At 36.8% G+C, this 12,179-nt stretch overlaps 1 protein-coding gene across 13 annotated transcripts in view; it reads right to left on the bottom strand.

The window, feature by feature from the left end:
• Positions 1–12,179, bottom strand: part of UNC5D (unc-5 netrin receptor D) — a 560,161-nt gene that overhangs the window by 502,581 nt on the left and 45,401 nt on the right. The window contains exon 2 of one of the 13 annotated variants that reach the window (XM_035270258.3): positions 10,985–11,100. The exons of the other annotated variants lie outside the window; for them this stretch is intronic. The gene's annotated coding sequence lies outside the window, so the exon portion shown is untranslated. The remainder of the gene's footprint in view (positions 1–10,984; positions 11,101–12,179) is intronic. 13 annotated transcript variants of the gene reach the window in all.

Below are 12,179 nucleotides of genomic sequence, written 5' to 3'. Positions count from 1 at the left end.
GTGAGCAGCCTGAGACTGACCAGAAAGATCATTAGCACTGACTGTGAAGACAGAGAGGAATACTATTGGCTAAAGGCCAGGCTCCTGTCTTCTGTTTCAGACACCAAAGAAGCCTCCCAATTTGTGACTCCACCCACTGGAAGTCGTGGAATGTTGTAAAATTGGTGAGTTAGGGTTTTAGTATTTTTAACATCCTGCTGAATGTAGATATTCAGCCTTATTAAACAACAAAATTAAAAAAAATTATTACATCTTATATCTGAGTGTTAGGGAACACGATTCACACCTGTCACATTTATAATGTATTAAATCCCAAAGCAGCAAACACTGGAACTTTATCTACACACTCTCACCAACAAGTCATCTAACATCATTAAGAAAGGGTTCAGGTTAGAGGTAACAGAGAAAAGGCTGGGCCTTGCCTATATCTTAGTGTAAAGACCAGAAACCTGCTGAAGTGAATTCTGGTTTCTTTGGCTCTACAGAATTCCTGATGTAGCCTCAGCCAACCTACAAAGGGGAATAATATCCTCAATAGATGTGATTCCATCATTTAATTACTTCTATCCTCTGCTACGCAAATCATGGGAAATAAAGGTCCAAGCAGTTGCACACAACATCATTTCAAAGGCCTCTTCACCCTTCTACTCAAATATTTTCTGATACGTAGATGCCTATAATTTTTTGAAAAAATAAGAAAGCCTTTTTCAGGCTACAATTCAGAACAGTTTTCTTTAAAAATTAATCCAATAGCCAAGAATTCTTTGTGTGACTGCTATGAGAATTTTTTCTAAGTAGAAAAGGAAACTGAGAGATAGAAAACACTTGTGACTGAGGGAGGCATCAGAAAAAAAGTGCCCAAATAGAAGTGTTATAAACACACTTCACCGCGTTAGCTGAGGCAAACCCTGTGGTACTCAATGAAGATAAACATAAGTTTCCCACTGAAGAGCATCAACTAGACATCTGTTTCTCCCATGACTTATAAAATTTGTTTTGCGTAAGTGTTCTGAGATTATATTTAGGATTTTCAACTTTAGGAAATCTGTTACTATCAATATTATTATGTGGTTGACTTTAAATATCACAAATTGGCATGGCATTATTCGCTGACTGCCCTTAAATGTATGATCAAAATATGAGTAGTACAATGAGTGGTGTTGTATATAAGGGAGTGGGGTGATAAATTTACTTTGGCCACTAGAATGAAATCAACCAATATATTTTTAAATAAATTCAAATAAGATACACAACTGGCTAACAGATACATGAAAAGATACTTAACATGGCCAGTCATGCTGGCTCACGCCTGTAATCCCAGCACTTTTGGAGGCCAAGACAGGTGGATCACCTGAGGTCAGGAGTTTGAGACCAGCCTGACCAACATGGTGAGAGCCCCCTCTCTACTAAAAATACAAATAGTAGCTGGGCATGGTGGTGTGCACCTGTAATCACAGCTACTTGGGAGGTTGAGACAGAAGAATTGCTTGAACCTGGGAGGTGAATGTTGCAGTGAGCTGAGATAGCACCACTGCACTCCAGCCTGGGCAACAAGAGCAAAACTCCATCTCAAGAAAAAAGAAAAGATACTTAACACAACTTGTCATGGGAAAAATGTAAATCAAAACCACAATGACATATCACCTCACGCCTGTTAGGATTGCTACTATCAAGAGGATAAAAGATTACAAGTGTTGTCAAGATATGGAGAGTAAAGGGAACCTTGTACACAGTTGGTGGGAATGTGAATTGGTACAGCCATTATGGAAAACAGCAATACAAGCTCCTCGAATAACTAAAAATGAAACTACGATGTAACCAGCAATCCCTGTTCTGTTTATCTGAAGGAAATAAAATAAGTATCTCAAAGAGGTATCTGCACTTTCATGATTATTGAATTATTATTCACAATAGCCAATATGCAGAAATAACTATGTTCATCAACTGACAAATAGATTAAAACTTGTGTAAATTTACAATGAAATATTATTCAGCCATAAAAAAAGAAAGAAAGCCTGCCATTTGTGGCAACATAGATAAACCTGGAGAGCATTATGCTAAGTAAAATAAGCCTGACAGAGAAACACAAATACTGTATGATCCCACTTAAAGTAGAGTCTAAAGGAGTCAAAATCAGAAACAGAGAATGGAAGGGTTATTGTCAGAGGCTGAGGAGTAGAGGAAATGGGAAGATATTGGTGAAAGGCTATAAACTTTCAGTTATATCATAAATAAATTCTGGAGATCAAATGTACATCATGATTATGACATTTAACGATACTGTATTATCTACTTGAAAATTGATAAAAGGGTAAACCTTAAGTGTATTAAACACATAAAAAAGCTGACTATGTGAGATGATGGATGTTCTAATTGACTTGATTGTAGGACAGTTACCACTTCGCAATGTGTGTGGATGGCAAATCTCTTTGTGCTCCTGAAATCTATACTATTTTATGAGCCAATTATCTCAGTAAAGCTGGGGAAAATTTTTTTTTACAATATAAAATAAAACACAGTTGGTCCTTGAACAAAACAGTTTTGAGCTGTGTGAGTTCACTTACATGCAAATGTTTTTCAATAAATACATTGAAAATTTTTTGGAGATTTGCAACAATTTGAAAAAAACTTGCAGATGATCCATGTATTCTAAAATTAAGAAGTATTTTACAAATTAAGATAAAGGTACAACATTATTGTACACAATATATAGAGATACCAGTCTATTTTGGCAATTACTACCATAAAATCTATTGTAAAAAGTTAACATTTATCAAAATTTATGCAAATGCTTACAGATGACACATGGAGCCATTTGCAGTTGAGAGAAATGTAAACAAACTTAAAGGTGCAGTATTAAATCATAACTGCATAAATTTAACTGTAGTCCACTCTGTATTACTGTAATGACGTTGTAGCCACCTCCTGTTGCTATGGTAGTGAGCTCAAGTGTTCCAAGCCTATACTTAAAATATGATATGAAACTAATCATCTTCAGGTGAGCTTCATCTCTCCAGTAAATTGGGTATCACAGTACAAAGTGATTTCCCATGGTTCTTGTGTAATTTTCATTGTATTTAGTGCAATGCCATAAACCTCAAATAACACCATGGGATGCATACACTTCCAAAGCACCACTAGTGATGCTGAGTGTTCTCAGGAAGCAGAGAAAAGTCATGCCATGACAGGAAAAAGTTGAGTTGCTTAATATATACTGTAGATTGAGGTGTGTAGCTGTGGTTGCTAGCCATTTCAAAATAAATGAATTCAGCATAACAACAATTGTAAAAAAAAAGAAAAAGAAAGAAAGAAAGAAAAGAAAATTTGTAACGTCATTTTTGCATCTATACCAACAGGTGCAACAACACTGAAGCTTTTGTGAAACACTTTTTTATTTCGTGCTGAAAATGCAGCTTTTATGTGGGTACAGGATTGCTATAAGAAAGGCATGCCTATAGACTCAAGATCCAAGAAAAAGCAAAGCAAATTAATTATATGATACTTTGAGCAAAAAGAATTAAATGCCAGCTAAGGATGGTTTGATAATTTTAGAAAGTGATTTGCCTTTAAAAATGTTGAGATAACAGGTGAAACAGCTTCTGCCATCTAAGAGGCAGCAGACAAGTATCTAGACGCCACTAAGAAATTAGCAATTGAGAATGGGTATCTACTTGAACAGGTTTTTCATGCAAATGTAAATACTCTATTCTGGAGGAGAAAGTAACACAGAGGACATCTATTAGTAAGGAAGAGAAGAAAGCACCAGGACTTAAGGCAGGAGGGATAGGCTAACTGTGCTGTTTTGTGCAAATGCAATCGAGTTTATAACGTGAACTCCCCTTATTTATAAAGCTGCTAACTCCTGAACCTTGATAGGAAAAGGGAAACACAGCTGCCAGTCTTTGGGTTGTACAAGAAGGCCTGGACAACAAAAATCCTTTTCTTGGATTGACTTCAGTGATGCTTTATCCCTGAAGCCAGAAAGTACCCTGCCAGTAAGAGACTGTCTTTTAAAGTTCTTTTAATGCTGGACAACGCTCCTGAACACCCAGAACCCCACATATTCAACACCAAGGTATCTAAGTGGCCCACTTACTCCCAAATATGACATCTCTAATTCAGTCTCTAGATCAGGGGGTCATTAGGATATTTACCTTGGTGAAAATTGTCAACACTATTGAGAGAACCCCAATAAAGAGGACATCATTTAAGTGTGAAAAAAATCACAGTATTGAAGATACCATAAATTGTTATTTAAACAAAATTTATGAAAGCCATCAAATCCTGAAACAGTAAATTCCTGTTGGACAAAATTGTTTTTCAAATGTTGTGCATGACTTTACAGGATTTACCACAGAGACAATCGTGGAAATCATGAAAGAGATTGTGGGCATGGCAAAAAAGGTTGGGGGAAAAAGTTTCAAGATATGGTCCTTGGAGAAATTAAGGAGCTAGTAGATACGACACCAGAGAAGTTAATGGAAGATGACTTGATGGAGATAAGTGCTTCCAAACCAGGACCAGATCATGAGGAAGGATACATAAAAGAAGCAGTGCCAGAAAATAAACTGGCATTAGATAAGCTGAAAGAAGGGGTCCCATTCTTCAAAACTGCTTTTGACTTCTTTTAAGCTATAAACCCTTCCATGGTAAGAGCACTGAAACTAAACCAAGTGGTGGAAGAAGGATCGGTAGCCCACAGAGACATTTTTAGAGAAAACAGAAAAGCAGAAATATCAGACAAATTAAGATTTATTCCCATAAAGTTACATCAAACGTGCCTGCCTCTCCTGCTTTCCCTTCCACCTCCACTACATCTTTCACCTTTGCTGTCTCTGAGACCAAACCCTCATCCTCCTCATCCACCTCAGCCTAGTTAAAGTGAAGACAAGGATGAAGACATTTATGATGATCCACTTCTACTTAATGAATAGTAAATATATTTTATTTTCCTTATGATTTTCTTAATAATATTTTCCTTTCTCTATCTTACTGTATTGTAAGAATACAGTAGCTGGGAATGGTGTCTCACATCGGTAATCCCAGCACTTTGGAAGGCCAAGTGGGTGGATCACTTGAGGTCAGGAGTTCAAGACTAGCCTGGCCATCATCAAAAATCAGCCATGCATGATGGCACAGGCCTGTAATCCCAGCTTCTTAGGGAGCTGAGGCAGGAGAATTGCTTGAACCCAGGAGGAGGAGGTTGCAGTGAGTCAAGATTGTACCACTGCACACCAGTCTGGGCAACAGAGTGAGACTCTGTCTCAGAAAAAAAAAAGAGAGAGAGAGAATAAAGCATATAACAAAATAACACACACACAATATGTATAAATTGCTTATGTGATTATTAAGGCTTACTAACAACAGTAGGTTATTAGTAGTTAAGTTTGGCGCAATTCAACAGTAACAGGAAGATATTCGACTCCACTGGTGGGTCAGTATTCCTAAGCCCTGTGTTTTGCAAAGCTCAGCTATAAATTCAAGTTGCTTTTTTACCATTTTTGAAAACTTTGACCAATGTCCAACATTGCTATGCTACAATAATTAGAAGAAAATTTTTCCACTAGAAATGAATTAATAACTGAAGTTCTGAATATGCAGCATGAACTAATCCTGGTTTTAAAAATCCCTAATGAACTTTGTAGCAATGCAATTTGGCAAAGTGAGTAAAATCCTCACATAATAGATAAAGGTAATTAGAGATGCAGAACAAATTCTTTTTAAATGCCCTGAATGCAGTTCGGACACTTTACTTCCTTCTTCAGAAATGGGAAACTAGTGAAGGGAAGAAATGAGACAAATCAAGAAAAGAATATGGGAAAATCAAACTATATCAACCACAAAGGGATCTGGGGCTTGAGAGTTGTTAGAATTCCTTCTAGCTATTTTGACTTTCCAAAATTTCCCAAGAAATGGGCCAACTTGCAATTAGTGAATCTCTCTATTTAGAAATAGCCTAACTTCAATTAGTTTGCCAAAATTGGGGATAAAAACTAAAAGAAAACCAGCAGGTGAATGTTTATGGATAATGAATACTTTTTCCATGGCTGCACAATCTCTTCTCATAACTAACAGCAATCATTCCAAAGCAGTACATATTTGTCTTCAGTGTATGAAGAATAAATTGGTTTTATATCAAAAATCATCACCTGGTTAGACTTCAAACTGAAATTTATCTTTACAAAAAAATGCGTCACTTGGAGCTACATCTATAACTGGTTACTTGAAAGTCAACAACAAAAGAGAGAAAAATAAAAGAATGGAACAGAATAAATGGAATTTAGAATCAAGGAGTACCAGAAGTGGAATGTCCTTAAAGGCCACACAATCCACCACCCAAACCAATGTCAGCTTAAAGACACAGAGCCCCAAGATGTCACTCACGTGTCTGAAAGCCAACCAGTATATGCAGGGAAAAGCTGGGTCAGGAATGAAATCTTCAGTTTTTCAGCTCAGCTTTTTTTTTCTACTGCAGAATCAGGCCTGTTTTCACACAAGCAGCTCCAGAGGCCCATGGATATGCTGCATTACTAAGCAAGTGATGGCCAGACTACCAAGGATGGCATGAGAACTTGCTGGAGACATTTTCTTTATGGTACTTAGAATAGTTCGCTGGTTGACTTATACAACAATAAATAAGTGATTTCAAATTCCTTGTCTCTTTTTACTGTTTTTTACTTAAATTCTATTTTGTCTGATGTAAGTTAATTATCCCTGCTCTCTTTCAGTTCCCATTGGCATGGGAAACCTTTCTCCATCCCTTCTCTTTCAATTTGTTTCATTATTAGTAATGAGAGTCTCTTGTAGGTATCATGTGGTTAGATCTTTTTTTTTTTTTTTTTTTTTTTTTTTTTTTTTTTTATCCATTCAGCCACTCTATATTACACAATTTGCTCCCAGCTCATCAAAGGCAATTCTGAGCAACTCAGTTTCCACTTGGTTTACTGGGCATTGGTTTAGAGGTTTAATTCAAAAAGCTCTCTCCCCAAGGATAGTCAAAAGTAGCTTATCTCTTGTTACCTCTTCCAATTTCTCTGACACTCTTTCAAGTCACACTTTTTAAAAATTAATATCTAAACATTTATTATTGCTATCATATTTGAATGATAAATCATTGTATATGTTTATGGGAGATAATGTGATGTTTTGGTATATTTTACACAATATGGTATGATTAAATCAAGCTGATTAACATATCCTTCACCTTGCTTACCCATCAGTCTTCATGGTAAGACACTTGAAATTTATTCTTTTAGTTACTTTGAAATATATAATAGATTATTATTGACTATAGGCACCTTGTTGTGAAATAGATATTAAATGCTACTCTTCCTGTCTGTTTGAAACTTGGTAACATTTGATCAGTAACTTCACATTTCTTCCCTCCCCAACCCTTACCCTTACCCCAGCCTCTGATAACCTCTGTTCTACTCTCTACTTCTGTGAGTTCAAAGTACAGTCATAGAGTATTTGTCTTTCTGTGCCTGGCTTACTTCACTTAGCCTAGTAATGTCCTCCAGGTTCATCCATGTTGTCATAAGTGACAGGATTTCCCCCTTTTGTAAGTCCAAAGAATGTTTTATTATGTATATATGTATATATACCACCTTTTCTTTATTCATTCATCCATGGATGAACACTTAGGTTGCTTCCATGTCTCGCTATTGTGAACAATGCTGCAATGAACATCCTTTAGACACGGATGACAGTTCCTCTGGATATATACCCAGAAGTAGAATTACTGAGTCATATGATATTTCTATCTTTAGTTTTTGGAGGAAACTCCATAATATTTTCCATAATGTCTGTACTAATTTAATTCCCATGGATAATATGCAGAAGTTCCCTTTTCTTCATATCCTTTCCAACACTTACCTTTCATCATTTTGATAAAGATATTCTAAAAGGTATGAGGTGATAGGATTATGTGATTTATTTTTATTTGTATTTTTTTTTTTTCAGAGTCAGAGCCTCACTTTATTGCCCTGGTTGGTCTCAAATGATCCTCCTGTCAGGTACATGCCACCATGCCTGGCTCTTTCACTGTGATTTCATTTTTTTCTAACATTTTGTGATGCTGAGCATTTGTTCTTGTACCTATTGACCATTTACATATCTTCTTTTCAGAAATGACTGTTCAAGTACTTTGCCAACATATAACTTGGGTTGTTTTCATGCTATTGAGTTGTTTGAATCCATTATTTATTTTGGATGATAATCTCTTATCACATGTATTATTTTTATCATCATAAATTTGTTAAGATTTGTTTTGTGGCCTAATGTGTAATCTATCTGGAGAATGTTCCATATGTACTTGAGGAGAATGTGTACTTTACCATTGTTGGATGAAATGTTCTGTACATATTTGTTAGGTCTATTTGATCTTCAGTATAATTCAATTCCAGTGTTTCTTTTCCATCTGCATGATCTGCTCATGGTTTAAAGTGTGATGTTGATATTCCCCTACTATTACAGTATTGCAATCTATCTCTCCCTTCAGATCACTGAATTATTTATATATGTATTTCAGTGCTACAATATTTAGTGCACATATATTTATAATTTTTATGTTTGCTTGATGATTTAACTCATTTGTCATGTAATAAACTTCTTTATATTCTTTTATTGTATTTTTTTACTTAAATTATATTTTGTCTGATGTAGATTAGTTATCCCTCCTCTCTTTTAGTATCTATTTTTATGGAATAACATTTTCCATCCCTTCTCTTTCAGTTCACGTGTCCTTCCTGGTAAGGTCAGTCTCTTAGAGGTAGCATGTGGTTAGATCTTATTTATTTTTTAATCCAGCCAGCCACTCTGTATCATTTTATTGGAGAATTTAATCCAAGTATATTCAAGGTAATTACTGAGCTAAGAACTTGCTACTGTCCTGTAATTTGTTTCCTGATTGTTGTTTAGGTCCCTTCTTTTTTTTCTTCCTCTCCTGCTGTCTTCCTTTGTTGTTTGATGATTTATATGGTAATAGCTTTAAAGCCTTTATTTTCCATTTTGTGAAACTACTGTAAGTTTCCACTTTTGGGGTGGTCATGAGGCTCACATAAAATATCTCATCTTTTCATATGCCTTCCTCACTCTTTTTCATTTTCGATTTTTACTACTTTAATTGGATAATTTCAAATGTCGTACATTTAAATTCACTGATTTTCTGCTGCCTAAGTCTGCTTTAAAGTTTGTTTGTTTGTTTGTTTATTATGAAATGGGGTCTTACTCTGTCACTCAAGCTGGATTGCAATGGTGCAATCATGGCTCACTGCAGCCTCAACCTCCAGGGCTCAAGCAGTTGTCCCACTTCAGCATCTGAATATCTGCTACTACAGGGATACATCATTATAACTAAATTGTGTATTTTTTTGTAGAGACAGGTTTTCTCCATATTGCTCAGGCTGGTCTTGAACTCCTGAACACAAGTGATTAGCATGCCTCAGCCCCCCAAAGTAGTGGGATTTCAGGCATGTACTACCATGCCCAGTCTGCTTTGCAGCTTTTTATTGACATTTTTGGTTCAGTTGTTGTATCCTTTATCACTATGACTTCCATTTGATATTTTATTTGTTTCTTCCATTCTTTTGTCAAACTTTTCATTTTTTTTATAAACTGTTTTCCAAATTTCATTTAACTTTCTATCTGTATTTTCTTGCAATTCCCTGAATTTCTGTTAGAGGATTATTCTAAATTCTTTGTCAGTCATTTCATAGATCTCCATTTATTCTGGGTCTATTATTCAAGCTTTATTTGTTTCTTTTGTTGGTGTCATGCTGCCTAAGTTTTTATTATCTTGTATCCTTAAGTCGGTGCCTGTGCATTTGAGGAGAAGGCCACATTCTCCAGCCTTTGCAGGTATTCTTTTGGTGGCTATAGTTCTTCACTATTTAGTCTACCCTGAGATTCCAGATGGGTAGCTGGCAGCCTTTGCTTGGTGTCAGGTTCTATAATTGGGCTGGGTTGCTTCTTGTGCTCTAAGATCAAATAGTATTGCTGGCTGTGCTCTGTGATCAGTGAAATCACTAGCTGAACTTTGCCATCAGGTGATGCTGCTGGTTGGGCTCTGCGGTCATTTCTGCTTAGGTAGAGTTGCAATTTGTCTTCCCTGACTTGGCAGAACTGTTGTTTGGAACCTGTGGTTGGGCATGGCCATATGACAGGCTCCCATACTAGGTGAGATTTCTGTGGTTTTTGCTCACCCACACAAGATGGACAAGGCCAGATGATATGCCCTATAGATATGTGTGGACTTGGGCTTACCTGCTGGTCTAGGATAGAGTAGAGCACCAAGGTTTGGTGGTGGCCAGATGCTCTTCCCATGGGTAATCACTGACCTGAAGCTGCCTCCTGACGTGGGGAAGACATAATAAAAGCATCAGGGCTTAGTTGAATCACCTCTCCACTGCTAGGTTTGGGCAGGACCAGATAAGATACTGTGTCCATGAGTAATTACTGACATGGAGTTGCTTCCCTCCCAAACTGGGCAAGATTTCATGTGAGCACCAGAACGTAGTTGGAGTACCTCTCCACTGCTAGTGCCAGGCAGATCCTCCCTCCATAGATAATTATTGACTTAAGAGCACATGGGCTATGTGAGAAAGCTTGCTAGGAATTCAAGCCTAGAAGACTTGCAGATGGTGTTTCCTACAGCATGACACTGTTGGCTAGTTTCTCTGGTGTGGCACTTCTGTTGGCTAGAATGTAGAACCACCATTCAGATCTGTGTGCTGGTAGTTGTGAGCACCACCCCCATTCTTTGTTTCTAACTGACTCGAGGTGATCTACCCCTACCAACACTCCCAAAGTCTCCTGTGGGATTGACGTTTCTTTGAAGGGTCCCAAAATGGTAAGGAACCTGAATGCCCACCTCAAACTCACTTTTCCCAATGTCGAAATCATAGATCCAAGTGAATTCTCTGTACATAGTTTTGCACCAGTTTAGGAGAGGTACAGCACGGTCAAAAAGAACAGTTTCTCTTACCATTCAATTGTGGCTTTTCTCAGTTCTTCAGTCCAAGGGGTTGTCTCAGCCTCACTCCCAAGTTCTTGAATATTTGGAATAGTATTCCTGCCTGTGGATAGTTGCTTGTTGGATTTCTGTGAGGGGAGTAAAGTTAAAACAAACAAACAAACTAACTAACTCCTATTCCACCTTCTTGCTTGTGTCACTCTGGGAAAAAGGTCACACTTTCTTACCATATATGTTGATTAAATTTGACACACAGAGTGAAATGCTGCCCTATTTGTGATGATAATGTCTTTTAACAGTTGTCAAGACTGATTTGACAGAAGGCTACAGTAATTTCTAACTCTAAAACAGCTTTTTCATTTTTATATAAAACTTTGGGGCCTCATAAATAATTATTATTTTTTATTTTTTCTTTAAAAAATGACATATTCACTAAATTGTGACATATTTCTAATGTTTCTGATTTTTTTTAAGATTATACTGTCATATCAAATTTGCTACCTGTGCAATCACAGGACTTTCACCTCAGTGGATTACAAACTCCAAAATGTAGCTAGATAGAAAACTGCTTATAATGTTGATAGCCTCGTTGTCAGATTCATGGATAAGGGAATAAATCTGTGGATTCCCCTGGCCTTCTCTTGGGGTAAGGTTGACTCCTTACTCCAAGGAACGGGTAAAACACCCTTCCCTAGGGCTCACCCAAAAAGACATCTTCAGTAAGAAGCTTAACCTGTATACAGCAGTCATTACAATTATTTGTTTTGGATTAAGAAAAACAAATTGTTTTTTCGAGAACCCTGAATAAATATAATTGATCAATTAGCTTGATTTTTACCCTTTATCTCATATAATAGCAAATTGAATGCTACCCAGAAAGCTTATTGGATTCATCTATCATTTGCCTGGAAGAAAATTTAATGTTATTTACATATTCATAGAACTCTAGAAATTGAGCTTACGCAAAGCTTCATCTGAAACCAGTTACTACTTTTAAACAAAACTATAGCCAAACGTTGAGGACCATGGTTATCTTCCAAATGCTACAGAATGTCCTAGCATGAATGACATAAGTCCCAGGGAGACCCAGGGAAAGGTGTTTGCCTAGAGATAAATTAGCCTCATCTTGCAGAGAATAGGTTAGAAAAATCCACAGGTCTTTTCCTCATCCATGAGTCTAACAATGAGACTACCACACTATCAAGTA

The sequence above is a fragment of the Callithrix jacchus genome, chromosome 13 (genome assembly GCF_049354715.1).
Source record: "Callithrix jacchus isolate 240 chromosome 13, calJac240_pri, whole genome shotgun sequence".
In the NCBI taxonomy this organism is placed as follows: domain Eukaryota; kingdom Metazoa; phylum Chordata; class Mammalia; order Primates; family Cebidae; genus Callithrix; species Callithrix jacchus.
Note: the sequence above shows the minus strand (reverse complement) of the source record. Positions and strands in the feature narration are given on the sequence as shown.